Source organism: Bos indicus x Bos taurus, chromosome 8, assembly GCF_003369695.1.
Source record: "Bos indicus x Bos taurus breed Angus x Brahman F1 hybrid chromosome 8, Bos_hybrid_MaternalHap_v2.0, whole genome shotgun sequence".
In the NCBI taxonomy this organism is placed as follows: domain Eukaryota; kingdom Metazoa; phylum Chordata; class Mammalia; order Artiodactyla; family Bovidae; genus Bos; species Bos indicus x Bos taurus.
In genome coordinates this window covers 65,090,897-65,097,920 of record NC_040083.1, presented here as the reverse complement: position 1 = coordinate 65,097,920, position 7,024 = coordinate 65,090,897, and positions in this window count along the sequence as shown.

Genomic DNA, 7,024 nt, shown 5'->3' with positions numbered 1-7,024 from the left:
CCATATGCTGTCACCCTAGACCTCCCTTCCAGCCTGCAGAGGTCATGCCCACGGAGCTCAGCTTTGTCTCCTTGCCTGCTGACATCCATAGTGCCCCTTGAGCCCACTCCTCCTCTCGTTTCTTCCTAGACTGAGGACAGCACTGGTCATCTAAAGATGACCCCCCTCCTCCCTCTCTTAGCCTTTCAGTCACCACAGCCTACCTGAGACATTCCATCTAGACTCGTCTGCTGTCACATCGCCTGCTCCAGCCCCCACCCTGAAACCCAGGACCCTCTTCTCTCCCTGGAAGTACCCTTCCCCCTGCAGAGGGCACCCAGAAACAGGTCTGAGGACAGACAGGCCACAGAGGCATTCAGTGCTCAGACTGTGGGGCAGGAGAGCCATGGTTTCAGTATTCAATCTGTCATTTACTGGGATTGTGACCTTAGCTAAGTTTCCTCACCCATGAAATGGGGTTGCTAACAGCCTCCTCTTAATAAGATCCCTATAGAAAGTTTAATACTGTGCCTGGACATTCAGTAGGTACTTAGCAAGTCTTGGCTTTCAATCTCCAGGCCTGGTCTGTCTCCTTCTACCAGGATTGTACCTGTTCATCTGGGCCTGTCTTAGACCTGTCCTCTTGCCCAAGGTAGAATTCACTGCCCTGGCCCATCCAACACATATACACACAATACACAACACACACACACACAGACACACACACACACACACAGCCTTGGTTTGCTCTGTCTCTTCAATAGTGCAAACCACAGCTCACGTTCCATGGGATACACTAGTGTTGGGGCTTCCCACTAGTGCTGAGAGCTCCCCAGGGGGCAGGAGGCTTTTGGAGCCCTTCCCATCTCCTGAAGACTGGCCCAGATTCCACCATAATATCAGCAACCATGAGGCTTATCTGCACGAATCCTGGAGGCCTGTGGTAGACAGGGACCAGGCCTTCCCCTGGCCTTGAACAGCTCAGGGTGGGTACACTGTGGGGAGGGCCAAGGACACCCCAGGTGGGGACCCCAAAAGGGAAGAACTGAGTTGATAACGGCACATTCCCAATGTCCAAGAAGCCCCTGGTGTGACTTTCTTGGTGCTCTGGTGACATCACCTTAAATTGGTGGCTCCGACAACAGGATGTACTATCTTACATTTCTGGATGTCAGAGTCTAAAGTCAAGGTGTTGGCCTGGCTGCTCCCTTCTGGAGGCTCTAGGAGAAAATGTTTTCTTGCTTTTTCTATCTCTTTAGAGGTCCCCAGCAATCCTCAGTTCATGGCCCCTTCCTACGTCACCAAATCACATTGCTCCTCCCTCTGCTCCTGTCATCACATCTCCTCCTCTGACTCTGACCTCCTGCTTCCCTCTTTCCTCATGAGTACCTTTGTGTTTATGTTGGGTCCAACCAGATCAGCTAGGATAATCTTCCTATTTCCTGATCCTCAACTCCATCACAGATGCTGAGTCCCTTTTGCCAAGTAAGGTAACATAGCCCCAGGTTCTGCTGATGAGGATGGCCGTCTTTGAGGGTTACTTTTGCCTAGCCACACCATGTACCCTTCTCTTTCCTTCAAGTCACCACTTCCCCCACCCCTCCCTCTCAGCTGGAGAGCTTGCTTCCTATTTCACTGAGAACATCGAAGCATTCAATGGGACTAGGTGCCATTCATCTTCCCAGTCCAGCAGGCATGTTGCATCTCTCCTGAGCCTCCTGGCCCATTGTACCGAGTCCCTCCTGGAGCTCTGGGTGTCCAGACGCACCCTTGCTCCATGTCTTGTCTCCGCTTTCACAGCTCTCGTATAAACGTGCAGTGGCACTCTCCTCCCTGCTACTGCCCAGTTTCTCTACCTCCTTTCCCCCAGACACTCCTCCTAACAGCCCTGAATCTAACCCACTCTGCCCAGGAGTGTTCAAGTACCACCAGAGCCTCATGGCCAACGTCCCCAGGAACCTGTCTTGCCAGAGACACCGGTAGCCCCAAATCCTCCTCTCACTCGACACTTGAGCAAATCTCACTGCTGTTTCCTGTGCACCAGGACCAGACAGCTACTCCACTCTGCACCTGGTCCCCTCCCCTCCCACCTCTAAATGCTGGAGACCCCAGGGCTCCATGCTTAGCCTGTTCCTCTCCTCTGCACAGCCTCCCTGAGATAGGCTCAGTTCTCCATGGGCGTCAACTCCAACCCCCACCATAAGGCCCTGGGAATCTGAGTCCCGTCTACCCCCTCGCTTCCCACTTGTCATTGCTCTTCCTCCCACCCACCTGGCCATCCCTCCTCTCCTCGTCTGCACTCACTGCTCCCTCTGCTCCAGCATCAGAAAGTTGGGTTGTCCTGTTTGGAATCTCAGCTCAGGAAAGCTTCATGCTTCCACCCTATGAAATGCCCTTCCCTTCCTGTCCTGTCCCTTCCATGCGTTGTTTCCACATGTCACATCTGACAGTGGCAGGCTGGTTGCCTTATTTACAGTAACTCCATGCAAAAGGCACCTTGACATTTCACCCCTGTGCCCGAGTGCAGAAGCTGCCCTGGATGCTGGACATGCGTGTTAGACAAGTGTGTGGAAGGCAGCAAGCACAGCTATCCTGCTCCTCTCCCCCTGCCTCCAAGGATGACATGTTCCCTTTGGGTGATGAAGTGAGAGATTTCCACCCAGGTGGTCCTTCCCTGAACAGCATTTCAAGACTCCAGTAACTCCTAGCAGCTTTCAGGGGACCCTAGCAGCATTCATTGCTCCCTGACCAATACAGGCTGCCTCCTCCAGGCCTGGGTAAGGGCACTTTCTGAAGAAATTCAACCAAGAATTTGAGAGAAAACTAAAGGACTGACTATAAGTGAAAAAGGAGGTGGACCTGGGTGGGGATGTGCTGCTGCAGCTCAGAGTTTGCAAGATCCAGGTCTGCAGCAGCTTCAGCTGGCTAGGTTCCACTCTCAGACCAGCCCTCTTGAGCTCAGATCCTGCAGCTGTCTGTCCCTTCTCGGCCTTGGACAGTGCTTTGTCCCAGGCCACCACACCCTCCCTGGGCATAGGATCCATAGATTGATGGATATGGATCTCTGATTGTTTCGAGGGTCAATCAGGACTTCCTGAAGGATGATTCCAGTGCCTGCCTGCATGGCTTAATTGGGCTGATCCGCAGTGGGAAGTTGGTGTTTGGAATTTCACAGAACGAGGCTGGAGAGCAGAGACTCATAAGCGCCACCCTGCTACCTGGTCTTCTCAGAACTGGCTCAGTCACCCACCTGAACTCCCATTTCTTTCCTAGGGCGATTCCGGGGGCCCCCTCGTCTGTGACTTCACCAGTTCCTGGGTTCTGATGGGGCTGGCCAGCTGGGGTTTTGACTGCCGACACCCCATCTACCCCAGCATCTTCACCAACGTCACCTACTTCACCAACTGGATCGAAGAGATCCAGAGACTCACACCCAACCCTGAGCCCACGTCTGCTCTTACACCACTCCCTGAGCCCACGTCCACTCCTCCACAGACCCAGTTTCCACACCAGTCTCCGCGGGCTGCCGCCTCGTCCGTGCTGGGCACAGCCTTTGTGCCTCCACAGACCTGGCCCTTGCTGCTGTTCCTGCTTGGTTCCCTGAGACAAGCCACGTGGTGATCCGCCAAGCCCCTCAGCTCCTGCTCTGTGCCTCAGGCTCCAGCCTTCTCACTGGAACCTTCCCCCGACCCCACTCCCCCAGCCCCATCAGCTCTCAGTGGTCCCTTCTTGGCTTTCCTGTCCACCAGCTGAAACCCCCACAATCCAAGCTTGAAAAACCAAATAAAAACAAATGAAAGACTCATCCTGATTCTGTCTTGGGGCCCTATTGCTCCTCCTGATCCTCAGCACTCACCCCTTCTCTTGAGGTCTGTCGGCTGATTCCCTGGACAAGCAAACAAGAACCGGCAGGGCCATTACAGCAGGAGGAGGCAGGGGTGGGGACTCTGAAGGAGTCCAGCTGGGGAGAGAGAAGGGAGTCTTCTCTTGTAGACACCACTCCTGCTGTGGGAGTGCACAGACTTGGGAGGAAGTATATCAGTCAGCTCCAGTTGCCATAACAAGTATCACAGGCAATGTGGCCTAGACAACAGGAGTTTCTCATCGCACGTTCCGGAGCTCCAGAGCCTGAGGCCTCTCGCCTTGGCTTGTAGACGCCGTCTTCGCCCTGCGTCCTCACACTGCCTTCCCTCTGTGTGTCTGGGTCCACATTTCCCCTTCTTAGAAGGGCACCAGTCATACTGGATTAGGACCCAACCTAGTGACTTTAACTCAATTATCTCTTCAAAAGCTCTACTCCAAATAAAGTCACATTCTGGGGACCCCTGGTCGTCCAGTGGTTAAGACTTCAGGCTTCCGCTGCAGGGGGCATGGGTTCAGTCCCTGGGTGGAGAGCCAAGATCCCACTTGCTGGACTGCGCAGCCAAAAGAAAGTCACATTCTGAGGTGCTGGAGGTTAGGACTCAACGTAAGAATTTGGGGTACACAATTCAGCCCCTAATAGGAAGTAAGGCATATTGTCAGGTGTCTATAGTGCAGGGGAGTAAGGATCTTTCTCAAAGTAGTGAAGCATCACTCCTGGGGTTAGGAGGAGGGAGGAGCTCCTCCCGGTGGAGGTAGAGGGAAGTTCCCAGAGTCCAGGACAATTGAGTTGAACTGGAGTATATGACCCAGGCCATGAAGAAGGGAGTTCCAGCCTGCAGCACAGACGGCTCTTGAATATGGGGGGATCTAGGAGACTGAGCTGGAGACAGAACGAGGAGGGCCTTGTCAGGCTGCGAGCTGAGGTCCAGACTGGCAGTCCTCACACCTAGAGTAGACTCCCAGAATCTTCCTCACCCACCCCCATGTCCCCTCACCCCCCCCCATGTCCCCTCACCCACCCCAATGATCCCTCACCCGCCCCCATGTCCCCTCACCCACTCCCATGGTCCTAAACTCACTGCCCCAGCTTCCTGGGTTTGATGCCTGGGCAGGGAACTAGATCCCACATGCCACAACTAAGAGTTACCATGCTGCAATTAAAGATCCTGCATGCTTCAACTAAGATGCAATGCAGTCAAATAAATATTTTTTAAAAAGAAATATGCATTCGTGTCTACCATATGCAGGCCCCCAACATGCAAGAGAGCTGCATTCCCTGTTCTCATTTTTAGGTGCAGAAGGAACATAATGAACTGAACTGAGTTACAACAAAAGAGTAAAATCTTGGGTTGAGGGGGATGTCAGGGTGAGGATGAGAGATAGAGAAGGGGGATTACAGAATTATTGAATCCAGGCCCACTGCTTACCACTTAACAGAATCAAATTTACAAACACTGATAGAAAGGAAAGTTGTCTTTTATCAGAGTGCCAGCAATCTGGGAAGATGGTAAACTCAGTGTCCCCCAGAAAACTACTTCTGGAGATTCTGCTCAATCATGAAAATTTTAAAGGAAAAGTGAAAGTCGCTCAGTTGTGTCCGACTCTTTGCAACCGCATGGACTATACAGTCCGTGGAATTCTCCAGGCCAGAATACTGGAGGGTGTAGCCCTTCCCTTCTCCAGCAGAGCTTCCTGACCCAGGAATAGAACCGGGATCTCCTTCATTGCAGGCAAATTCTCTACAAGCTGAACTACTAGGGAAAGGAGAGAAGTAATCTCAGTTAATCCTTGAGATGGAGTCAGAGTCATTGCATGCAGGCTCCAAGACTTCCTGTGATCTTCCTCTAGTCCTTATCTTGTTCACACAGTTTGTTTATGGGATTACTGAAGGGGAGTCGAGGAAAGAAATCTGGTCACCTGTTAATTATTTAGTCTTAGATTCTTACTTCTTTGCCATACTGAAAGAACTGACAAGTTAGGCAAGGGATTGCATGATTAAAAGATCTGAAAGGTGTGCTCAGGCCTGAGTGCCTGGTTAAAGTTTAGGTACCATACAGCCTTGCTACAGTAGCAAGGACAGAGGCTTTCTGCTGCAGGCGGTATCCAGCAAGGAGCTGTTTGCACGATGAGATGGTGTAGGTGCTAGTGCATCCAGTCATGTCTGACTCTGCGACCCCATGGACTGTAACCCACCAGGCTCCTCTGCGCATGGGATTTCCCAGGCTAGAATACTGGAGTGGGCTGCCATTTCCTCCTCCAGGGGATCTTTCCAACCCAGGGATTGGACCTGAGTCTCCTGCGTCGCCTGCATTGCAGGCAGACTCTTTACCTGCTGAGCTGTCAGGGAAGACTGAGGTGGCATAGATCAGGGTCCACATGTTCGGAAATGACATGACACTCAGGGCACTAAGCAATGTTATTAGAGTCCATAAATCTTTCTCTCCCACTTTCTTTTCTAGAGATCTTAATTTTGAATTCCCTTTTTTCTTGTTTTACACTGATTCTTTTTCCCTAAGTTATTGTCTCTTTCATTGATTATTTCAGTTTTCTTCATCCTGACATACATGATAAAAATTTATTTCATTCGTTGATACTTGTGTAGTGACATTTGTTTTGTTTTACTGCTTCTTATGCATGGCATCCGGTCCCATTACTTCATGGCAAATAGATGTGGAAACAATGGAAACAGTGGCTGACTTTATTTTTCTGGGCTCCAAAATCACTGCAGATGGTGATTGCAGCCATGAAATTAAAAGATGCTTACTCCTTGGAAGGAAAGTTATGACCAACCTAGACAACATATTAAAAAGCAGAGACATCACTTTGTCAACAGAGGTCCGTCTAGTCAAGGCTCTGATTTTTCCAGTAGTCATATATGGATGTGAGAGTTGGAAATATAAAAAAAGCTGAGCTCTGAAGAATTGATGATTTTGAACTGTGGTGTTGGAGAAGACTCTTGAGAGTCCTTTGGACAGCAAGGAGATCCAACCAGTCCATCCTAAAGGAGATCAGTCCTGGGTGTTCATTGGAAGGACTGATGTTGAAGCTGAAACTCCAATACTTTGGCCACCTGATGTGAAGAACTGAGTCATTTGAAAAGACCCTGATGCTGGGAAAGATTGAGGGCAGGAGGAGAAGGGGACGACAGAGGATGAGATGGTCGGATGGCAATCACCAACTC